This window comes from Lissotriton vulgaris, chromosome 2_1 (genome assembly GCF_964263255.1).
Source record: "Lissotriton vulgaris chromosome 2_1, aLisVul1.2, whole genome shotgun sequence".
NCBI lineage: Eukaryota > Metazoa > Chordata > Amphibia > Caudata > Salamandridae > Lissotriton > Lissotriton vulgaris.
Window position 1 is genome coordinate 302918584 of NC_141687.1, and position 26237 is coordinate 302944820.

At 41.3% G+C, this 26237-nt stretch overlaps 1 protein-coding gene across 2 annotated transcripts in view; it reads right to left on the reverse strand.

The window, feature by feature from the left end:
- Positions 1–26237, reverse strand: part of RPH3AL (rabphilin 3A like (without C2 domains)) — a 1157680-nt gene that overhangs the window by 952641 nt on the left and 178802 nt on the right. Inside the window, exon 1 of one of the 2 annotated variants that reach the window (XM_086954991.1) lies at positions 23385–23471. The exons of the other annotated variant lie outside the window; for it this stretch is intronic. The gene's annotated coding sequence lies outside the window, so the exon portion shown is untranslated. Of the gene's footprint in view, positions 1–23384; positions 23472–26237 lie in introns of those variants that run through there. 2 annotated transcript variants of the gene reach the window in all.

A 26237-nucleotide genomic window follows, 5' to 3' on the forward strand; every position in this document is an offset into this window, starting at 1 on the left:
AAGCAGTGCTGAGGGCAGGCACAGCGTTGCAGGGCAAATCTTGAGAGTGTTGTTGCTGTTGCAAAGGACAGTCTTTAAAACACTGTGGTCCAAGGACAGGTAGTTTCCTTTAGCTTAAAAAGGGTGCAGTCCCAAAAAGGCAATCTTTAAAACGTTGAAGACTCCTTAAAATGTGGTTCAAAGAAAAGTAGTTCCTTTGGGATGTTGTGGAGACACTCTGGTGGTGATGTTGCAGTCTCCCATGCAGGGTAGGATCAGCAGACAGTAGGGCAGCTCAGCAGGTTGTGGGGCAGCAGTTCCTTGGAGCAGTCAGCCTCCTTCCCAGTGGCAATCCTCTTGCGCAGCAGTCCTCACTCCAGCAGGGATTCTTCCAGGTCCAGCAGTGTAACAAAGAAGTGAGGCCAGGACCCTCCCTTATATATCTTTCAGTCTAAGGGCTAGAAAGTGGTAGAAGTCTCTGGAAGGTTCTGGGGGCAGGGGCTTCTGGAAGAGTCCAGGGAGTTCTGGTATGTTCCCTGCCTTCCCTGACCTACTGTCACAGTGACGAGAGGCAGGCCGTTAAGGCTACAGTGGGCAGCCCATCACAGCTCATCCCAGGGATGAAGGTGTGAATCACCACTCCCACCTCCCAACCCAGGCAGGCTATCAGTATGCAGAGGGGAGGGGGGAGTCTGCAGAGCCTAATCTAAGTGTAGGCAGGAAAAAGTCCACTTTATAAAAGTGGGATCCCTAGCGTAGTAATGCCCAAACCCTATATATCATTGGAAAGGGTTCCCCGCCCCGAGTCCAACAAGACCAAACATGACAGACTTATTAGGTCCCTGTCAGAAGTTATCCCATTAGGAGAGGTTCCCAATATTAGCCTATGGAGGATTAGCCTTACTGCGGTAGCAGTGGCTTGTGGCAGATATGCCAGCCTCACAAGGTTTTAGGGGAGAGCACCTGCACCTCAGCACTGTTTAGCAGTGGTGAGGCGCCCAGAGTCCTAAGTCCAACAAAATGTAAGGTCAAAATGGGAGGCAAAAATGTAGGGGAGACCACCCTAAGGCTGACAGGTCTAACATCCATAGTGACCAATTAGAGCAATGCACAGTTTGGATCAGCTGTGTGGGACGAGGAAGAGGTTTTGTAATATGCCTGCATCTATTTGATCTGTCTCTAACGGTATGTGTGGTAGTCTACATTGGAGGTCAACCAGTAAACTGCGTAATGCGATTGCATGGCATGATAGTACAAAACCACATCTATCATAAGGAAGCTTGAGCGCCTCCCACCTCATCCTGGGGATCTTACCCCCCCCCGATATGAGTTGACAGTAGTGATGAAGGCTTGCAAAGAAAGATTTTCTCAGTGGGATGCAAATAATAGATAACCATGGGGTTGATTTAATTATTGGCAGACGGACTAGTTTCTGTTGCATTGGTGGTGTACTTTACTCCGTCAGCCATATTTAAAGAGGTCTACTCCACCCTTTGTTGTAAGTTTGATGGGCGGCTCAGTCAACATGACAGAGATATGTGTCAAACTAACAAGTATATTTTTTCAAAAGAACAATTAAATATTTTAAAGTGCTCACTGCCTCTTAACACTACGTTTTTCATGTGGGTGACAGACAGTAAAACTGAGTAAACAACAAGGGGGACAATGAGGGCTTGATAAAGGTCCACCGTACTTGCCCTGGGTAAAACTAGTAGACAAAAGACGTACGGTGTTCCTGGGTGGCAAGTTGGCCACCTGGTGAGTACTCCGAGTGGTGGGGAGGTAGGGAATACCTTCTTTTGGAACTATTACCCTCACACACCCGGCAAGCTAGGGGTCATGCTTCATCAAATGGGTCTGCTCCTCGTCGAGCCGGCGCTGCAATACTTGACGGGCACCCATAAAGACGCTCTTTATCGGAGATCTTTTGTTCCTTGCCGTATAGGTGCTGTGGGTGTGAAGGGCCTGGTAAGATGTAGATGTGGTGTGTGGGTTAAAACAGGTAAGGGAATCCTCTATAATTATTTTTATTCTGGAGAGGTCACCACCTGATTAAAAAGTAAAAAGAAGAAGGAGGGCGACTATTTTGTTTTAATCTGACAAAAATTACGCTCTACCCCTTAGTGGTTAACAGGTTTCTCGCCTATAAAATGTCTCTAATAGATCAGTTGGCAATTCCTCAGGACCTAGTGACTAAATGAAAACTATCTACAGTGTGTTGTGGTTCTACATACCACTTCTTCTCTCGGTAGGACGTTGCCCCAGAGAAAAGCAGCCAACCTAGAGTATAAACAAAAAGGATCAAAAAACCAAATGGAGATATTGGTACATGGTCCTATTAATTCCAGTGGGTGTGTTTCATCATACAAACCTCTTTGAATCTATGCAAGTGATAAAAACAACGTGATTTCATGCATATCACATTCTAAGTGTGCCTTCATTTGTATTTACAATATAAAAACCTCTGTGTAACCAGTTAGAATAATTGAACATCATGGTGAGTGTGTATCAGCTCACCTCTTAAGGATTCAAGTGCTGCTTTATCAGACCGCAGTGGAGTAAATGGACACTCAACGTAGTGTCGCTGTTTATTAAAAGGAAAAAACAAACAACAAAATATGCTGGGTGTGGGCTTGTAGGCACAACGTTTAGTTGCTAAGGTCATGACTCTAGAGCATTAATAGTGAAACTGGGCATGGTACAGGTTAAAGTAAGCCCGTAGTCGTGAAATTGGTATCATTAACGAGGTTATTCAACAGACTCAAAAGTGCCCCAGACCTGCCTGCGTAGCTGCTGGCGCCTTCACCAAGCACTCTGACATTATGCCAATTGTGCGGTGTGAAGAGGTCCTACAGCGCCCAAGCTATGTCTTAGTGCAGAGCTCTACAGAATATCAGAGTCAGCGTACCCTTCCCAAAGACCAGCGGTAACTTGTCAGCAATTCCCAGCACCTCTTACCTCTCTTAAAAGCTTGTGACCAGGCATCGTCTCAAAGCGTAATCCATACTCACCTGCTCCCACTCAGAACAGTCCGGCTCACCTACCCGCTCCGCTGCATCTGGAAGGAAAAGACAGGTTGCCGGTTCCTGTCTTAAATACCCTCTCCTGGTCCTGTTAAGCATGGTAAATCAGCCACACCTGGTGTGTGGTGTGATGGTGTCGGCATGACATCATCTACAGTGTAACCATGGAGGCCATCTTTGAATGTGGTGAAAGTCTATAGCTCTGCCTATTAACTTGATGTGGACGCGCATCAAGGGCTTCAAATTTGGCATTAAGTGGCGCGGTTTTATCAACAATGTGAACAAGAATTTATACAGTGCAAAATTGCTCGCGTTACTGCGCTAAATTCATGCATAAGTTGCTGGCATCTGCCGATTGGGTGATTCGTATGTCGGCCATCTTAGAGTGTAGTATTGTACTCTATTGTTAGTTATTAAATATATATCGTCCTAACATAGCCTAATCTCCATATCGGACTAGAATGATGTCGATAACATGTGGCAGAGATGTATTAAGAGGTGAGAGACTAGCATAGAGTCCTAAGCTGATAGACTCATTAGTTAAAGTTGCGGACAATGGTCGTATATATCAGATTAATTAATGGTGCTCCAGGGTATGGCGTCATCCAGGCTGTCATTTGCCAAATCAAGACGGAACACCCACCTTTGTTCAATCCTGAACAAAGCAGTCTGTGTTATTTGTTAATGGGATTCTAGGATGACCCAGGGTAGACTCTCTGGGGGGTGTCCGAGTTCAGAGAAGTAAGTGTACAGTTTGGTGGTAGTTTTATGGCAACAAATGTTGCTCTTGTGCTCAGTGATTCTGAACTTAACGGGCCTCATCGTCATGCCAACATACCTCCTGTCACAAGGGCAGGTCAGCATGTACACACAACGTGGGGTGTTACAGTTAGTGTGTTTGATTAGCGTCCATGTAAATATGTCTGATAGAACCAATTGCTTGGTGTGTCTGGTCTGTGGGCACATGGTACAAGAGCCGCAGGGATAGTGTCCTGTCATGGGTGGGAGATTCCACAGTTGCCTCTGGTTAGGGATTTTGCTCTTCTTGGGTCTAATGTGCACCGACATATCTTTCAAATTATTGGTATGTTTAAACGCAAACCTTGGTTTGGGTATTGACAGTGTACCAGTGTTTAGAATTGCCCAGTGTTTGTTCACTGCCTTCTTTATTAGATTGGATCTAGGTGTGTACGTGGTCACACAGGTCAAAATGTCAGTAGGTTCTTTCTCATGTACCTCTAGGAGGTTGTCATGAATATTGTTTCTTGCTCGTTTCATGCAAGAGTGAACCCGTTTCTTAGAGTATTGTCTCTTCAGTAGATTGTCAGCCAGTATCTCTGCTTCAATTTTGTAGTCCTCTGTAGAACTACAATTTCTTCTAATTCTTAGAAATTGGCTGAAGGGAAGGTTATTTCTCATGTGTAGCAGGATGATAGCTGCTGTATAGTAGCAAGCTGTTTCTGTCGGTAGGCTTTTTTTATAGGGATGTCGTTATTCTACTCTTTTATTATCTGATGGTGAGATCTAGGAAGGCAATGTTCATAGCAGATATAGTGTGGGTGAATTTCAAGTGCTGTTGTTTTGTGTTAATCCACTGACAAAATTCAGCGCATCTCTGTATGTCACCCTGCCAAAAGATGAGGATGTCATCTATGTACCTCTTCCACAGTCTCAGGTTAGCTCCGAAGGGGTTACTCGCATGTTGAATGGTCTCTTGTTCATGGATGATGCTGTCTTTAAAAAGGAGTGGTCCCTGGTAGCATGGAAATGCACCAGGGACTTACCTATCCTCATTATTAATTCAGCAAAGAGGATAGCTGATGCCCTCCTTATTAGAATAAAGGTTGCTGAAGGGGCCATAAAGACTACCATACATGGCACTGTATTTAAAACCAAATTGACAGAACTCAACCATGAGATTGCTGAACACAAGGAATTTCTGATGAAGCAGAAGGTTAGCAAGCTTCAGAAGGATATAAGCAGATTTAACAAAAAAAATATACCCCTTTCTGAAAGCAGACTATACCAACAGCAAAACTAGCTACTCTTCCACGTTACACTGTAGATGATGTCATGCCCACACCATCACACCACACGCCAGGTGTGGCTGATTTACCATGCTTAACGGCACCAGGAGAGGGTATTCGAGACAGGAATCGGCAACCTGTCTTTTCAATCCTGATGCAGCGGAGCGGGTAGGTGAGCCGGATTGCTCTGAGCGGGAGCAAGTGAGTATGGATTACGCGTTGAGACTATGCCTGGTCACAGGCTGTTAAGAGAAGTAAGAGGTGCTGGGAATTGCTGACAAGTTACCGCTGGTCTTTGGGAAGGGTACGCTGACTCTAATGTTCTGTAGTGCTCTACACTAAGACATAGCTTGGGCATTGTAGGCGCTCTTAACACACCGCACGTTTGCAATATGTTGGAGCGCAATGGTGAAGGTGCCAGCAGCTATGCAGGCAGGTCTGCAGCACTTTTGAGTCTGTTGAAGAACCTTGTCAATGATACCAATTTCACGACTATGGGTTTAATTTAACCTGAACCATGCCCACTTTCACTTTTAATGCTCTAGAGTCATGGCCTTAGCAACTAAACGTTGTGCTTACAAGCCCGCACTCAGCATATTTTGTTGTTTGTTTTTTCCTTTTAATAAACAGCGACACTACCTTGAGTGTCCGTATACTCCGCTGCGGTGAAGCAGCACTTGAATCCTTAAGAGGTGAGCTGATACACACTCACCATGATGTTCAATTACTCTAAGTGGTTACACAGAGGTTTTTATATTATAAATACAAATGAAGGCACACTTAGAATGTGATATGCATGAAATCAAGTTGTTTTTATCACTTGTATAGATTCAAAGAGGTTGTGTACGGTGAAACACACCCACTGGAATTTATAGGACCCTGTACCAATATCTCCATTTGGTTTTTTGATCCTTTTTGTTTGTACTCTAGGTTGGCTGCTTTTCTCTGGGGCAACGTCCTACTGAGGTAAGAAGTGGTATGTAGAACTACAGCACACACTATAGATAGTTTTCATTTAGTCACTAGGTCCTGAGGAATCGCCAACTGAACTATTGGAGACATTTTATAGGCGAGAAACATGTTGACCACTAAGGGGTAGAGCGTAATTTTTGTCAGATTAAAACAAAATAGTTGCCCTCCTTCTTTTTACTTTTTAATCAGTTTGTGACCTCTCCAGAATAAAAATAATTATAGAGGATTCCCTTACCTGTTTTAACCTACACATCACATCTACATCTAACCAGGCCCCTCCCACCCACGGCACCTATAAGGCAAAGAACAAAAGATCTCCGATAAAGAGCCCCTTTATGGGTGCCCGTCGAGCATTGCAGCGCCGGCTCGACGAGGAGCAGACCCATATGATGAAGCAGGACACCTAGCTTGCTGGGTGTGTGAGGGTCCTAGTTCCGAAAGGAGGTATTCCCCACCTCCTCACCACTGAGTACTCACCAGGTGGCCAACTTGCCACCCAGGATCACCATACCGCTTTTGTCTTCTAGACAGTAAAACTGTCCATGGGTCCGCCCAATCTAAAATCAGCGGAGGGACACATAGCCAAACCTCTGACGGCCTTTACACCGTAGGGCCATCGGACGTGTGTATAAATGGCAGAGATGGAGAAGTCACACTGGATATACACTGAAGGTACACCCAACTCTAAATGAGGGGAGAACTTTAGGATGGCAGAAAGAGTACTCTGTCACCACAGCCACGAAGTTCCATAACCGCCAACATTTAAATCAGCCCCAATATCTTTTACTAAACGGACAAGCACATCAACATGTTCTGTAAGTCTAACCTTCTTTATATTTGTCCATAAATCTTTAATCATAAAGCATGAAAAAGAGTTGTCTTCTTTCACCCAGGGAATGATCCCGGGGTGAAATTACCATCTCCTATTGTAGAAATATATTTGGGGAAGAATTCCTTCTACTCCTGACATTGCATTGCTAGCTCCTTTGCCCGTGGAAGAAATACATGTGGTCAAAATAATCCATACACGTGTGCAACAACATAGTGTGGGTGGATTACATACATGACCTTCTGTTTTAATTCTTTACCACCGCTACTGAACTTATATAAACAACAAATACAAGATGGGCAGAATCGATTTCATTAATTGGAATCACTGGTAAATGCTCCGGATGCCTATCAAACCATATTTTATTGGCTTGACTGTGCCACTGAAGCACAGAACCAATGATTTACAAACCAGCTTTGGTTCTTCTCCAAGAGCAACAGTCCACCCTGAACTCCTATAAATGCATGAAGATCAAACAAACAATTGCAAAATATTGGCCTTTAGTACAAGTGGAACCTGATTTTAAAGGTATATTTCAACAACCTCCAATTTTTGCATAACAACGTACAAAAAATTTGTACCATGCCATAATTGTGGGAGCTGTAATAACATCATTAAGCACTTGAATGCTAATGACAAGGGTAACTCGTCATGCACTGCCCATTCATTTCAATGGAAATCTCATTATTTTGGCCTAATGACCCTTAGCATCCAAGTGGTTAAGAGCACTACCATTATGCACCCTACTTAGGGTACCCCCATTAAACTGAGAGTCACAGCCACATGTGACATTACCAATGTAGTGTACCTAATAAAGTGCCCATGTGGACATCCATACTTGGGAAAACGGAACGAAAAATCAAAACCTGCCTCCTGGAACACAAGAGCAACATTTGAACAAAAATTCTAAAATCTACTGTGGCAATACATTTTTCTGAAACGAACCATAATATAAGTCAACTTAGATATATGGTACTTGAATAGGTACACATTTAAGAAGGAAGAGACAACAGACAATATCTTTTACAATGCAAACTCTGCTGGAATACCAAACTGAGCTCAATACACCCCAAAGGGTTAAATGATCGTCTTGAATACACTTGCTTTTTGTAAATATCTGTGGCTGATTTGCAGAAGTAATATTATGTGTATTTTGATCAGAGCTTTGCTGAGCACACACTATTTGATCACACAGAATGCATTGTATTTCACACTTTCGTATCCTTTACACTTTTTTTAATGAGCGGATACATACGCTTGAACACACATCCATTCTGCGTCCGTTTTTATTTTTACATTCAGGTTTCGAACACATCTTGATTTTGAATCCGTTTGCATTTTCACGTCTTACAGACATCTTTTTAGTTATGTACCCCTCAGGATAATGACGCAAGTGGGCATGCTTTCTCCCATCACCAGGGATACCATTTTTTTATTGCAACGCGCTTTATTGAGACAACTATTGTTGGAATCATGCATGAAGGTTTTGAATTGTTTCAAAATGATATACATTGCTACGACTGTGAAGTATTGTCAGCATTCATATTTGTTTTGGCGTTAGAGATGAGTCGTGTTGGCCATTTAAATTAGTAGTATAGTCTTTCCTTCATGACCATTGTCACTTCCGGTTTTATTGCAGCATTTATTTTGGGGAGTAAGTGTCAAGTTGAGACGTTTATCGAGAAGAGGAAAGAGGAATTGCATATCGGCATTATGGCAGGTACTACAAATAGCGTTGTGGTTGAACGGGTGCGACAGTTTCCTATGGTTTCACAGTTTGCACTATGGTATACTTACACGGAACGCTATTGCGTGTTCGGGATTATCGCAGAATACAGTTTCACATTAGCACTTTTATGTATTTGCACATCGGACTTTATACTATTTCACACCACACTTTTTGTTACCGTACTTGAAGATGTTTCTTCATATGTATACGCAATGCATATAAAATCTAATAACGTAGGGCTCACACAGGTGTTTACCTGGTCTCAGTCTGGTTTAACACTAGGTTTTCTACACTCCGCCGTTTTTACGTCCCTTTTTTTGGTTTAACTCACCACATGTACCATGTTGATGTTTTTTTAACATTGCTATGCACTCATGAGCTCCTGGATTAATACATCAGAATGTATGTATGACATTTCTCGTAGGACCTATCCCCCTGACGAAGGGCTGAAGCCCGAAATGCATTGGGGTACCTGTGTTATGGGATAACCTTCCACATAATTGATATGCATATGAGGACATATGAATCATATTTTTGAGAGGAGAAGTATAAAACAAAGATGTAAAAATAAAATATTTTTGAAGAATTGAACCACAGTGATTATTTGTTTAAGCGGATGAAAATTTGTAAAGCGGCAAAAACGTCGCCAAGAGTGCTTAATGAGTCCGCTCGTTCCCCGCTGGAGGGTGCCTTCAACTCCAATGAATGCTGCCATTTCATACATGTATTTAATTGCTTTGAAGGATCTATGTAGAAACTTTGAAATGTAATAATTTATATAGCCTATGCATTTGTGTGTATATCCTCCTCAGATTTATAGTTACCAATAAGCAATGCTAGTGCTGCTTTGACCTCTGTCAATTACTAGGTAATACTTAATTTATGCCAGTTAACAATTTAGTTTACTGGTAGCTTTTAAGTATACATAAATCCAATGGAAATAAAAGAAGGACTGTTCATCACACTCCCAGATTCTGTGTATGCTGCACGCTGGCCAGTCTGATTGTCATGGGAGGTTGGGGTACAGTGGTGACAGTACTGACGCTGCAGTGTAGAAAGTAAGGCCCGCCTATTTGGTATAACCAATGTTCATTCAGCCTCTCAAGAATGTTGGGGAGCAGCTCTTTGCTCCGTTTGCGTGGAAGCACTCTTTCAATATTTCAGGCCATGAGACCATATAACACATGAGCCTAATTTTTCTGTTTCCTTTGTCATATACTGGGTGTGTTCCTTAAGACCACCAAATGCTCCTGATTAGTTTTGTTCTATCACATTTATATAATTTGCAATGTGGGCTATTACTGTCCTTTTGAAATATTAGAACTTTTAAAAGAAATTTTAGCATATAATGCCCATTTGTACATTAATTTTCGCAAAGTGTTATTAAAAAACACAGTAGGAGTGTATGTATGTGGTATTTGTATACAGCAAACTTAGCTTAAAGGCAGATGAGCGCTGTACAGAGTCAAAAGCAAAGTTACAGTCAATATGTGATTGGAAGATTAGCTGGTTTCTAAGAAAAAGAGCTGCTCTTTACAGCACCACAATGTAAATTTCGTTAGCGAGGTGTCTTGAGCTCTGTCCTAAATTGGAAAAAGGTTAGGGTAGTCTGATGGATACATGGATGACAATCCAGATCCCAGCTGCATAGACGGTGTTGCCTTGTTTTCTTCCTTTTGCAGTTTGTCTCCAATCCGATGGTGTCTTGACTGCAGTGTTTTGACTGCAGTTGTGCTGAGAGCAATCAGAGATGGTGATCTTACTGGCCATAGAGGCAATAGTGCAGGTCGTGATGGCTTTGTGGATGATACAACTGCTTTTGAGATAATGTGGACTGGAAAGAGGAGCCAATGGATTCCATCAGGATGGGGGTGATATGGTCATATTTCTTCAGGCCTTCAATGAGATGTACTGGAGCTTGTAGGATGCCCTTAAAGAGGGGTGTGTATGGAGAAACAGATTGTGGTGTAGGCCTTGCCACCAGCCAGATGTGAGAGTACAAGTGTTTGAACAGCAGTTCTAAGACCACTTTCTGGGTGGTATGATGTATAAGCTCGTTATAACACTGCAGTTTTGTGTGTTGAGTGTATCTGCTGCAAGAACCGACTGGGATCCTAATACTTTGCAACAACCTTTTTGACTAAGACTGGCTATCCCATACCAATTGTATAATTCAGTTAAGACAACCAATCAATGCCCGTATTAGCGTAGCATCCTATGCAGTACAAAATAACTCTCTGAAAAGTCAAGCACTTGTGCCTTTGCCAGCAGCCAAAAACCACATAGCTGAGATGTGATAATTAAACTAGTCTTTCCCATATCGGTGTCCATTGTAAGTTAATGACTCTATCCAATCCAAGTTTTCCAGACAGCCTTACAAGATAAACTCATATATGGGAAATCAGCAGGGAATTCATTTACATAGTCAGTAGTTATCCTTAAAAGGCAGCATGCATATGGTCATCCTGGGCCAACTTTGGACGTCCTTGAACGTACAGGAAAAGGACAAGAGCCAAAAGAAGGGTACAGCCACTAACTGCTCCAGGCACAACATATTGCAAAGGCTAGGATTAGAGTCAAAAGGCATAATAATTCAAAATTAAGTTGTAGGGCGCGTGGTACAGTCCTCAGGCAAACACCATATATGCCAACGCAGCATTTGCATAACATTAACACTGCAATAACTATCACTTGCCCTCACTGTGATCGTGGGGCTACAGATTTCATACATATGTTTTAGACCTGCCTAAAGCTATCTAAATACTGGAAGACTCTCACAAATCTGGTTTCTGAGATAGTTGTTAGTACTAACGTAAACACCCCAAAAAACGTTTCTGATGGGATTAAAGGCAAGGCCGCAGAAGGCTAAATTAGAGAATAGATTTACAGACATTGTGATGCTCTTTTCAAAACAACATATAGCCATATCCTTGAAATAAACAGTGACACCAGGACAGAAACAAGGGTGAAGTAACTATTGAATGGGCGTAGCAGAGGACGAAAGTATCTGAAAGAAATCAGGCGATACGTCATGGGAAGGGACCTGCATCAATAACCTGGGAAAAGTGCTCCGGCTCGAAAGAACGAAGACAAGGTGCAATCATATAACACTGCTAATGTCTGATTGAGTTACGCATCCCCCACCGCATCACTGACATCAATCCTCTGTCACATATGCCCCCTACACATGTCCACAAACAAATTAATGAGCATATACCTAGGTCTGAATATTGATTGCCCTCTGGATGTAAGGCACCAGAAAAGGACCAGTCCATGAAACCCGACATGATGTGGAAAAATTGAATTGATAAAGTTGCCAAACCTCCTTGATGATTTTCATATATTTAAACCGGATTTCAAAGTTCATAGTAGTTTGACCACATTGCCTTCAGTTTGATATAATTGACTGATTTATCATTTACCTCTCCCTCTCATTCCTCCTTTTTTCATTTTCTTAATAGTCCTATTCCGTGGCTGTCCAAATATTCTCAAAGTCGATATTTCAAAGTACTATACTATGTCAGTAAGTCAGTCAGTCAACAATACTTTATTCAATTAAAAGATACAATTATAAAAGTGAACCTAAGTACACATTAATGATAAAATAAGATGTGTAAAAAGAAAATGTAATCCACACCCGAATACACAAAATATTTTACTCATTAACTTTGGTGCCCTCAGTCAGCAATGTCACTTACTTAGGGAAAACTCTTTCGGAACACAACCCTCTAGAACTCACATTGATATGGGGATGGGGGAAAATTCCTACACCGGTACCCACATGGAAGTTAAATCCAACACTTTTAGAGGATCAGATTTTTAGAACTGCTCTGAAAGAGGCAATCACACATTATTTTGGCGAAAACGCAGGCACTGCAAGTAATGGTAACATCGTATGGGACACTTTCAAAACTGTAATAAGAGGGGTGGCGATCAGCATGAAAGCGGGAGTACGTAAAGCATTGGTAGAGCACCTTACCGAATTAGAAGACCAGTTGGGTAAACTAGAGCAGCAAGCGGTCACGCAGAAATCACAAAAGGCCCCACTTCAAGAGGCGTATATTAACCCCTTCGATGCGGATGACGAGCTCAGCTCGTCATCAGCCACGGGTGACGTGTGCGGATGACGAGCTGAGCTCGTCATGTAACGCGGTTATTTTAAAACAGCCGCACAGCGCAAAAAAAACCGCAGCAGCAATGCGGTTAAACATGCTCAATTATTAGAAGAGTTACGAGTAGTGGACTACACTTTATACACGCCAAGACAGCATGCAATAGCTGACAAAGCGGGCCCGCTCCTGGCAAGAATTATTAAAAATGCCCTAACGCAGTCCCATGTCATAGAAGTTAGAACAGTGGAAGGGAATTTAATATGTACCCAATTGGAAATAAACACTGCATTCCAACACTATTATGAACAGCTGTATGACTCACATAGAGTGCCCCATTATTTGAATAATTACACCTCCCGCAATTACCAGTTACCTATAGGGAGGACCTAAAGAAACCTGTGACCAGTATGGAGATTAGAGCTGCGATTAATGCCTTACCCAGAAATAAAGCACCGGGTGGGGACGGCTTTCCCGTAGAATTCTGCATAGCCTACATAGACCTACTGACCCCTAATTTGAAACGTAAGAGCACTGCCCTCAACGTTAGGAGGTTATAACAGATCATGCAGCATAAGCCTGTAACTGAGGGCTTTCAGGGCTGTATGTCTCCGTATCTTCGGCAAGCCTTTGATTCTTTACATTGGGATTATATGTTATACACTGGGTGAAGTTATTATATACCAGTCTAATGGCTTGGTTCAGAACAGGAAGACACATTTCGAAACAATATTCAATTGGCGGGGCATGAGACAAGGTTGCCCATTATCTCCCTTATTGTTTATAATTGCTCTGGAACAGTTATTATGAAAAATCCGTCACAAGGCAGGACACAAGGGCATACAAGTGGGTATGACTTCGCTATAGTCTCTGCATATGCGGACAATATCATTTTATATCTTAATAACCTCACTAACTATTACAACCCTTTGCCGGCTATTTTTGCTAATTTTGAAAAGCTTTCAGGCCTAACAATAAACAAAACCAAATCATATGCATATTCCTTTAAGGATAACGTACACGCAGATGCGGTTGGCTTTGGGAAGTGGTCTTTCAAAATAGCTCATGTGGAATTGAGTGATGACACTTTGGAAACAGAGGTATATCACAAGGCCACCGATAAAAACACTGCTCTTGCATATAACAGTTTCCATTCCAAGAATTTGATTGACAATTTGCCATTTTCTCTGATGTTAAGAGCAAAAAGAATTTGTTCTCAGGATGAGACCCTTCACACGAACATAAACACCATTTACAGTAAATACGTATCAAAAAAGTACCCTGTCACTGTATTGCACACAGCGAAGGAAAAGGTTGACAAACTACCAAGGGAATCATTATTGGTTAAAAAAACCAGAGAGCAACCACACCGCCAGGTTTTTGTGTCTAAATACTCAACTTGCTCACAGGAAATTAAGAAAAGCATCATTTCTCATTGGGAACTGTTGAGTAATGAGACAGATTTCAAAGAGTTGTTTATACATAAACCCATTTTTGCCTACAAAAGGTCTTGTAACATCAAACAATTATTGAAATTCAATACCATGAAGACTCCAAGTAATTGTAAAGGAATGAAAAAATGCCAGAACTGCATTCATTGCAACAATGTGATTGTTACGGATTCAGTAAAACACCCACACACGGGCGAAACCATCGCCCTTAAGATCAATGCAGACTGTAATTCCATGAACGTGATATATGCCATCAAATGCCCTTGCGGACTACTGTATGTGGGGAAAACAGAGAGAAAAATTAAAATACGGATATCAGAACATAAGAGTACTATTCGTAATAAGAATGCAAACAGCAGCCTGGCAGTACATTGGGACAGAAACAGACACACAATTGCCCAGTTAAAATTCCAGATTCTAGAAACGGTGACTCCAACACCCGGAAAATGCCTCACCAAAACACTACTACAAAGAGAAATCCACTGGATTAGGAAGTTACAGACACAAGATCCCAAAGGGATCAACGATCGAGTAGACCTTATTTGTTTTTTGTGATATCAGCACAGATCAGTTCGTTAGAGGCTGACTGTTATTTGTCAAAGTCCATTTTTTCATGAAAATAACCATATTGCTTAGCACCATATTGTACTGTATTCCTTCAGTGACTGTTTGTTTATTCACACATCTTTCACCACACCAACATGGCGCCTTCATCGTGTTTTCACTGAATGACTCGTTTTGCCCAATAGTCCGTTGTTTGTTTTGAGTTCGCGCGTCATTATTACGTCAACATTGCGAGCGGCTTCATTAGTTGTGGCGTTTTTGAGGTTTTTGTTCACCGACCGCTGGGACTGTGAGGAAGGAGTTATGTTCGACCGGAGAATCCAAAGCTGTTCCCAAAGTTGAGAAAAGGTAGATATCACTATAGACGTGACCGCCTTGAGATTGTTTATATTCACGGCGTTCAGCCCCATTTAAGACGGAATTTCCTGTGTTTGTTGCAGTTGTTTACCACTGGGTTCGGCGAAGTTTGTCAGTTATCTTGTTCATCGCCTATGCTTGCAGCAGCATTTAAAGAGGTGCGTTTTGCATTGTTTCATTGGAACCGCACTTATTCATGTATTTCCGGACAGTAAACGTATTAGTAATTCCTCAGAAATGCAGTGGTTTGAGTTGCGATCTTAGCATGCGTTTCCCTCATTTGTTTATCAGATGGTTTTCCCCGAGTGCCCCCTCCGGGCACAGTGATATACTTTACAGCTCCCGTGTGATCCGTCGTTTTCAATCTGCCAAGAAGTCGAGAGAAAGACAGTACCTTCCATCGGTTCGCACACACTTTTAGTAAGTGGTGAGGGTTCAACGCTGCAGCTTCTTGTTGTTGTTTTTTTTATATATTACTAAGGCGGACTATTAATTTTTTTTAGCCACGGAGTGAAGTTTTCCACATCGGCACACTTGAACAGGACTGTTTTTTTCACACTATTTTCTGGGCTTGAAGTGAGTACGATTATAAAATGTTGTTGAGGAATTTATAGGTTGTTTGAAACTATTTTGTTAGCACGTTCCACTAATGCAAACAGTGACATGCTGTGTACTATGCATATTTGAAGAACCATATTCATTAGAGTGATAGCAATTATTTCTTTGTTTTTTAGGTATCGCCCCTGACGAAGGGCCAGGTGGCCCGAAATGCATTGGGCAGGGAATATATGAACAGCATCTTGTTGTCGAATTATCCTTTATGTTGAAAGAAAGTTGCTTGAAATTTATCTATGTACCAATGGTATTTTGTACATAAAGTGTGTGTCATGAGTAAATTTAAATGACATGTTAGTAAAGACAAGAAGTTAATAACACATGCAACTTGTAGCGTTTTTTGTATATAATATGTTTAGTATGTTTTAGTATTTGATAAAATCCAGTAAATAATTTCCCATTGTGGATCTGCTACAGTGCGCAGAGGGCAAGCGGTTTCGCTTGATTTCTTTGTATATGTATTTCATTGATGGAGTTTGGACACACCATCTCCTTCTGCAGCACGCATAGAAAATTTTTTGTTTAATAAGTTAACATTGAGTACTGGTAGTGAAGGAGTGCCTTTCCCACTACTAATTGTTGTTTTGTACCCTGTCCACAGGGATTGAGCACCCACCCCTATTAAAGAATGTCGTTTGATGCCATAACCAGTTTGACGGACAATCGAGCTAATATTTTAGCATATACTAATGAACAAGCATAGAAATATACTCCTTGATCCATGACGTAAGGTCCTTCAATGTGCAGGGGAGTAGCTTGTCACAGCAATTGAAACAATTGGAATTTTTGACGAAGAGACAATTAAATCAGCGCCTCCATGCGTCCACTCTTGTGCAATATCACCGTGCTAAGAGGATTCCTAGAGGTCTTAGAATGCCCATTAAACCTATGCTTTTTCGCTTCCACATGAAAAAAGATTTTATGGACCGCTGGTATGCAGTGCTGAATAAGTGTTCCTTGGACTTGATCCTTTTATTATTGGAAGAACTAGCTGTAGTAATCAAGGAAATCACAGACGAAATAACACTTATTGAATCAGACTTACAAACCAGAATGGATTCGCAAGATTGGTCTAAATTTCTGGAAGAAATGAATGCTAGGATGGAGAAGCACTCTAAAGAGATCCAAGAGGGTAAACTCAGGAAATACAAGAGAGATACACTTGATTACAAGTTGAATGAGGTGTACACGTGGGAGGAGGTGTACGCGCAGAGGAGAACCTTCATAAAACGCACACCAAACACGTCTTCTCAAGAAAGTGTAGCTACAGAAGGAGATACCAACACCAATAGGGCACCTCCAACAATAGTAACAACAACACCAAGTGTACCAGATGCTCCAGAAAATCAAGGAGCAGCCTCTTCCAAAACGTCTTTTTCCGCCCAGGATGCGGAGACCACCCAACCACCGGGAAAAACCAAAGGAAAACCAGGAGAGGCAAAGGAGGTAACAAAACCCAACCTGAGGAGCACTCGACCAACTTAGTTATCAATATCTCCACACAAGATCTCACTGTGCAACAGACCAAAGTTCTTAATAAAGGACTGAACTTCGTACCCACCTACCAAACTAACCCTCTTGAAATTGAAATTGATTTCTTTAAGTTCATGAGAATCTTGCGTTTGAGATATTTTTTCTTTAATCTTCCAGACCAAGAAATAGTGTCAGAACCACCAGAGTTTTTGGAGTTTAGACCAAAATCCACTTTCCAGGCACCGACATCACACAAGATTTTGGATGCTTTTGAGAATCTGGTTTTGAAAGACTTGAAAAACATTAAAACTAACAAAAAATGTCATTGGAATCTATCCAAATATGAGAGGGATACTCTCAAAGAACTGTCAGAAAATCCTAAGATACATATTCAGCAAGCCGATAAAGGCGGCGCCATAGTGGTAATGGATCAGACATTTTACGAGACCAAAGTCAATGAACACGTATCTGACGTCCATACTTACTTGAAGCTTGACAAAGATCCAATAAAAGAATTGAAAGAAACACTTGAAAAAATTTTGGATGTAGCGGAGGAGATGAAATGGATTAACACCAAAACCAGACAATTTCTTACAGTTCCTTTTCCAAAACAACCGGGTCTTTACATGCTGCCTAAAGTCCATAAAAATCTTTTGAATCCACCATTTCGTCCAATTGTCACTGGGTGTGGCACCATTTTCGAACCTCTGGGGCAGTTTATTGATCGATTTTTACAACCTTTTGTACAGGCGTGGTACTCATACACGAAAGACACAACACATTTCTTGCAAAAATTATAAAAAATTGTAATCAAACCAGGGATGTGTCTATGTACTCTGGATGTCAAGGTCCTCTACACCTCTATTCCACATTCCGAGGGAATAGAGGCAGTTGAATGGGCTTTGCTACAACAAGAGAATTTACCTGTGAGTAAAGTTTTTTTATTGGAACTCCTACATTTCAGCCTTCACCACAGCTATTTTCACTGGAATAACGCATTCTATTTGCAAAACAAAGGTACTTCCATGGGCTTTTCTGGGGCCCCTGCCTATGCGAACACTTACATGGCAAGATTTGAAGCGCAATTCCTGATGAGTGACAGAGATTGGACCGATAACATTGTTCTCTATTGTCGTTATATAGATGACATCTTTTTGATTTGGCAGAACTCCACAATATTGTTGGAACAAAAAATATCTGAGTTGAACTCATTTGATGAGAACATTCAATTTACGCATAACATTGACAACAAGGCTATCCCATACTTGGATGTATTAGTGAAATTGAGTGATGACACTTTGGAAACAGAGGTATATCACAAGGCCACCGATAAAAACACTGCTCTTGCATATAACAGTTTCTATTCCAAGAATTTGATTGACAATTTGCCATTTTCTCTGATGTTAAGAGCAAAAAGAATTTGTTCTCAGGATGAGACCCTTCACACGAACATAAACACCATTTACAGTAAATACGTATCAAAAAAGTACCCTGTCACTGTATTGCAGACAGCGAAGGAAAAGGTTGACAAACTACCAAGGGAATCATTATTGGTTAAAAAAAACAGAGAGCAACCACACCGCCAGGTTTTTGTGTCTAAATACTCAACTTGCTCACAGGAAATTAAGAAAAGCATCATTTCTCATTGGGAACTGTTGAGTAATGAGACAGATTTCAAAGAGTTGTTTATACATAAACCCATTTTTGCCTACAAAAGGTCTTGTAACATCAAACAATTATTGAAATTCAATACCATGAAGACTCCAAGTAATTGTAAAGGAATGAAAAAATGCCAGAACTGCATTCATTGCAACAATGTGATTGTTACGGATTCAGTAAAACACCCACACACGGGCGAAACCATCCCCCTTAAGATCAATGCAGACTGTAATTCCATGAACGTGATATATGCCATCAAATGCCCTTGCGGACTACTGTATGTGGGGAAAACAGAGAGAAAAATTAAAATACGGATATCAGAACATAAGAGTACTATTCGTAATAAGAATGCAAACAGCAGCCTGGCAGTACATTGGGACAGAAACAGACACACTATTGCCCAGTTAAAATTCCAGATTCTAGAAATGGTGACTCCAACACCCGGAAAATGCCTCACCAAAACACTACTACAAAGAGAAATCCACTGGATTAGGAAGTTAGACACAAGATCCCAAAGGGATCAACGATTGAGTAGACCTTATTTGTTTTTTGTGATATCAGCACAGATCAGTTCGTTAGAGGCTGACTGTTATTTGTCAAAGTCCATTTTTCATGAAAATAACCATATTGCTTAGCACCATATTGTACTGTATTCCTTCAGTGACTGTTTGTTTATTCACACATCTTTCACCACACCAACATGGCGCCTTCATCGTGTTTTCACTGAATGACTCGTTTTGCCCAATAGTCCGTTGTTTGTTTTGAGTTTGCACGTCATTATTACGTCAACATTGCGAGCGGCTTCATTAGTTGTGGCGTTTTTGAGGTTTTTGTTCACCGACCGCTGGGACTGTGAGGAAGGAGTTATGTTCGACCGGAGAATCCAAAGCTGTTCCCAAAGTTGAGAAAAGGTAGATATCACTATAGACGTGACCGCCTTGAGATTGTTTATATTCACGGCGTTCAGCCCCATTTAAGACGGAATTTCCTGTGTTTGTTGCAGTTGTTTACCACTGGGTTCGGCGAAGTTTGTCAGTTATCTTGTTCATCGCCTATGCTTGCAGCAGCATTTAAAGAGGTGCGTTTTGCATTGTTTCATTGGAACCGCACTTATTCATGTATTTCCGGACAGTAAACGTATTAGTAATTCCTCAGAAATGCAGTGGTTTGAGTTGCGATCTTAGCATGCGTTTCCCTCATTTGTTTATCAGATGGTTTTCCCCGAGTGCCCCCTCCGGGCACAGCGATATACTTTACAGCTCCCGTGTGATCCGTCGTTTTCAATCTGCCAAGAAGTCGAGAGAAAGACAGTACTTTCCATCGGTTCGCACACACTTTTAGTAAGTGGTGAGGGTTCAACGCTGCAGCTTCTTGTTGTTGTTTTTTTTATATATTACTAAGGCGGACTATTAATTTTTTTTAGCCACGGTGTGAAGTTTTCCACATCGGCACACTTGAACAGGACTGTTTTTTTCACACTATTTTCTGGGCTTGAAGTGAGTACGATTATAAAATGTTGTTGAGGAATTTATAGGTTGTTTGAAACTATTTTGTTAGCACGTTCCACTAATGCAAACAGTGACATGCTGTGTACTATGCATATTTGAAGAACCATATTCATTAGAGTGATAGCAATTATTTCTTTATTTTTTAGGTATCGCCCCTGACGAAGGGCCAGGTGGCCCGAAATGCATTGGGCAGGGAATATATGAACAGTATCTTGTTGTCGAATTATCCTTTATGTTGAAAGAAAGTTGCTTGAAATTTATCTATGTACCAATGGTATTTTGTACATAAAGTGTGTGTCATGAGTAAATTTAAATGACATGTTAGTAAAGACAAGAAGTTAATAACACATGCAACTTGTAGCGTTTTTTGTATAGAATATGTTTAGTATGTTTTAGTATTTGATAAAATCCAGTAAATAATTTACCATTGTGGATCTGCTACAGTGCGCAGAGGGCAAGCGGTTTCGCTTGATTTCTTTGTATATGTATTTCATTGATGGAGTTTGGACACACCATCTCCTTCTGCAGCACGCATAGAAACATTTTTGTTTAATAAGTTAACATTGAGTACTGGTAGTAAAGGAGTGCCTTTCCCACTACTAATTGTTGTTTTATACACACCTATCAGTACACGCAGTACCTCTTGGACGGTAATTTAGAACGCACTATCGCGATACTTAAGTCACAGATAAAATTCTGGATATCCCTGCCCATATCAGTGGCGGGAAGAGTGGCAATTAGCAAGATGGTGGTGTTACCCAGATTGCTATATTATTTGACTAATCTTCTTTTAGTGCTTGTGCCGGCCCCGATTTTCAAATTGCTAGACACATTATTAAATGAATTGAAATGGGGAAATGGGCGCAGGAGAATAGGGTTATAGAAACTACAACTGGACACAAGGAGTGGTGGGTTGGGGGCACCAGACTTGAGGGCGGACTGCTACGCCAGCCAGTTACAATGGGTAACACACTGGATTGTAGGCAGAAATCTACAAGAAATGTATATGTCTCAACAATCTTGGAAGCGTGGACGGTTACATAAGCTTATGTTCCCGGAGGGAACAACTACTTCAATTACCTCTTATTTATTGAAAGTGGCGTTGGCACACTGGACTAAGGCAGTGCGTTACACAAAGCAACTGCCACCATATGCCCCTAACATACCGTTGCTTGGACTGCAACTACAATCGGGGACTATCACATATAGATCTATACTGGCTTGGGAGGAGGCAGGGGTCACAACTGTCGGGGCTTTCTTTACTGAGGGTACCATCATGACCCACAATGCCTTTGTTGGGCGACACAGGGTACCAGACACACTCTTTTTATTACAAGCACACATATCCCTGTTTATCACACCACATGAGCCCCAACTGGCCAGGAACCTTTAACACATGAATTATTAAACATGCAATACTTGATGGGGAACGGCAGACATATAACCAAATGATTATACAGAGGCATCCGTACAGTGGTGGCGACCCCACTTCTCTCCACTAGCGAGAAATGGGCCACGGAATTAGGTCATAAGTTTAGTGACAAGGAATGGGAGGCCCTACTAGAACAACCCAGGAAACCTCCAGAAACCCCAAGTTTAAATTTATTCAATTAATGATTGAGCATAGAGCTTATTTGACACCACATTGGTTGCACAAGATGTTCCCTGAAGTGGCGGACAGTTGCTCCCGTTGCCATGCTCCAAATGCGAAATTGTTACACATGCTGTGGAGCTGCCTGCGATTACTTCATTATTGGTCGAAGGTGCATAAAATCTTGCATGAAATTTCACCTGTACCAAATGATGACTCACCAGAGTACTGCATACTTGGATTAGGCCCTAGAGGCAAAAAGTCTGGCCCTGTCTGCATATTTATGAATCTTGCTCTTATGTTGGCAAAACGCAATATCACAAAGCGGTGGAAGTCTCCTAAACCTCAGTCACTGTTGGACTGGTATACAGAAATGGTTAGATGGGGTAGAGCAGAAGGTGCGGAAATTCAAAGAGAAGAGCAGAGGCCTGCACAAAAATATGATGTCCCTGGCCTGTAATGTACTATTGGAGGAGTTTATAGCTATGGATATACAGACATGCTGAGGGAGTGTCATAGTAAGCATTAAGATTATTATGCCTGATTATTGGATAGTCCGGAGATACGATACTTGAAACCACTGATTTTACTTGAGTGGCATACTCCTAGAGATTGACAAGAGTATTATGATTTCGTTTCTGGAAGTTATGTGGAAATGGTTATTGCAGCTGAGTCGGTGGGGGTTCATTTCACGGAAGTTAATAGGTTTAAGCAACAGTCCAATTGGCAATCAGAGACGAACAGGGTTTATTGCAAAAAGCTGAAACTGGTCGTGCCAACAGAGCATTCTATATAGAGCTAGTATGAATGATAAGCAAGAACTTGACAGAGTGTAAATTAGGTCGTTTATTGCTCTGTCTCGAGCATGTCAACATAATCACATACAAAGTTAATGCTATGCCTCCTCTCAACGTTACACTAGCAGTAATACCAACGTTATATTATGTAAGCCCCTTTTCGGGCAAGAGCTGGTGGATGTGCCTTCTATGTATGTTATGAAACTCCAATAAAAATATGTTATAAAAAAAAGGAAAATGTAATACATTTTTTAAAAAGTTAATGGTTAGAAAGGCAACGTCTAGCTGCATTTCATGACAGATCTTAAAAAGGGGCTCACTGCATATCATCCCTATTTAGAATCAGTAAAAAAACACAGAGCTGGTCTACATCTTTTCAGTAAAGGATTAAAATATTGTTTTGAATATGTACAATACAATTTACAAAAGAATACAAAGTGCAAAAGGGTCTGGGCAGAGAGCTCATCACAGGGACAAACGCACATTTTGGAATAATCATATTGACCCAATGGGAAAAAGATTTGAAAACGAATAAGCCCGTTCCAGAAAAGCCTTAGTAATGACCGATCCCAACGCCCACCCAACTTCAATAAATAAGGTTCGGTTCCCAGACATGTCTGAATTTTAACATAAGTGCCAACAGAGTACTTGGGCAATTTAACATCCTCCCTTTCCATTCATCTTTACTTGAGAAACATTACCTCTATGTTATGCCTGGCTGGCTTACGAATAGCGGCTGGGTCCGTAAACAGATCAGATCTCCCCACGATCTTGAGAGGTTCCTTAACATAAGACACAAGGGGATTTTAAGACATTCTTTACAATTCAGAATCCATCATGAAAGATTGGTTAGAAAGGGCAATAGTGTTTACCAAACTGAAAGCCAAAGTAATAATAGAGCTCCTTTAGTAAGGTCTTCTACATACAGGAGGTCAAGCTCCTCATGAGAAATTAAAGTGAAGCAGGAGCGGGAACACCCAAAAGTCAGCGTAAACACTAATTCCCTTCAAGCTCTATAGACCACATATTTGAGTATCCACAAACTCCTGCACCATACAGAACTCCCAGGACACGTTGTCCGTTTTAGATTTACATAAGCGGGACAAGTGGTTTGCTACCTAAAGCAGTATATAAGGCGAACAAGGCGCACCCCGACTGTATCAATTTCTGATTCCAAGCGTACAGATTATAGCTCAATGAATTGGAGTGGTTAAAAACAACCCACAACAATGGAAACTGAGAAACCTCAGATAAAATGCTGCCATTAATAGACACGGACCTTAAAGTTTGCATTTGGGTTTCACAGACCAATATTTTCGACTTATTAAAGTTGGTCTCCAAATCTAATTCCGACATAAAATCTACAAAACCTCTGAACAAAAGCTGCTGGCCAGTAATACTGCGTCATCCGCCGCATACAGTAGAGCAAGTACTGGTAAGTGTTTATTTAGGGGCACATCCAGTCCCAAATTCACTAGGTGCTTATTCAAATTATTATTATAAAGGAAAAACAAAATAGGTGCTGAAACACATCCTTTTCTCACTCTATGCCCTAACTTAAAAGGGACAGAAAGCTCACCATTTGAGCCAAAACGCACCCTACCCTTCACATCAAAATTTTAATCAGCGAGGAAGAACACCAAAGACTAATTGTGGCCCTGCACTGAAAAGAATTTGCCATAGCTTAGACCAATTTACACAGTTGAATGCACAGAATAAATCCATGAAGGCTAGGTACACTGGGCAGCGTTTTGAAGTAACATTTACCTACAATCAGAGAGAGATTCTACCTAGACCATCACGAAATCCATACTGTCTGTAATCGCTCTAATAGCACTCCAAAACAATCTAACATTCTTAATCTCACATGCAAGCACAATGGAATTCCAATTCTGTTTGCATAAGGTATTTTTCCTTTCTTTAATAGCTGCAACATACTACAATTGCTGCATTGTCATTCGGTCTAGTCTTCAGGACTTTCCACAGTTGCCTCCTAACCACAGAACATGAGTATCAAACAACTTACATTCTGAATGGGGACAATTACAGACTGGCTTAAGTAAAGATAATTTGATTTAAGCGCAAATATCTAGAAAAGACCAAATCAAATCATACCCATTTATTAGTTAGACAAACATAAAATGAATAGTTCAAAAAGATTGCAGATAAGACATTTTGAAGAGACCTAGGGGTCATCCAACATCCACACCAACCTGAACCCATCAGGAGTAGCAGCTAAAGGGTAATTAGTGTTCGCAAAATGGAGAGAGTTATGTAGGGTTTGTGAGAAATTGTGTTGCTAGTTGCATGGGGTGTTAACCCTCCGCAAGCAACAGCCAGAAATCCAGTCAGGGTGAACCACTGAAGTCACTAAATTAATCTGTTCTTAATCCTTTGGTAGCTTGGCCCAAATGCAGTAAAACTTAACTTAGATACAATATGTAAAGTATTTATGCATCACACAAACAGTAACTAAGTGAAAATACAACACAAGAATAATCCCACACCAATTTTGAAAATAGAGTACATTTTATTAAACTATTAAAAATACTAAAACTACAAAAATCCAATCAGTAAAACTAGAGTTATGGAGTTTTCATGTTTACGGTAAAAATGAGTGCCTAAAAGATCAAAGTGCCAACCACAGAAATCTAGTTGCCCGAATCTGGTCAATGTAAAAAAATATGGCCAACCGCAATGGGATGCGAGTCGTATACAAAAAGTGGATTGGGGCTGATCCGTGCTTAACTTCAGAGTAAGAAGAATTGGAAGAAAAAGCTTCTGTGCAGGTAGAAGTGCAGCAGGGCAAGGCTGCAGGCAGTGTCTCAGTGAGAAATGTCGTCATCATTGAGCCACTTGTCAAAGTTGTGGTGAAGATTTTTACGCTCTGACTTAGTCTCTTTTTTTTAGATGTCGAAAATTGCCAGTGAGATGAAGCTGAAGGGTGTATGTGATGAGTTACACAAGGCTGTATACCCCTTTGGTGAAGGACCACTGAACAGGATTTGCTGCTGTAGAGAAGAATGTAGCTGGAGCTGCAGCATAGTCAGGCCAACCGACGATGTATAGTGGGCAGACAGAAAAGCAGGTTGGCCCCAGTCTCCTCTCAGTTCTTGTAGCAGTTTTCAGCCAGAACTTTTTGAAGTCCAACTTTTAAGATTTTCGCTACCTGGGTACTTTTAACACCACACCAAGAGTCGAGGACTGGAGGGGCACCATTATAGGGGTTAGATTTTACTCAGGCTGGGTCCAAGTGCGGGTTCAAGATGGTTGGAACTTTTTCTGCCCCCGAGGCTCTGATCAGGAGGCCAGCCAACTAGCCCTTGGAGTTCTTCTGGTAGTCTTGGGTTCAATAAGTGGAATAGGGCTCAAGCAGGAGGGCAACCCACTGAGGGTTCAAGGCTGGCACGAGGTAGAAAAGCAGTCTTCAGAAGTACAAAGCTGGCCACAGCAGCAAGCGGTTCCATGAGCGTCCTTCCTCAGGTTAAAAAGGGTACTGAAGAGTGGGTCTATGGGTCCTATTTTTATAACTGGTGCCTTCTATGAAGTAGAAG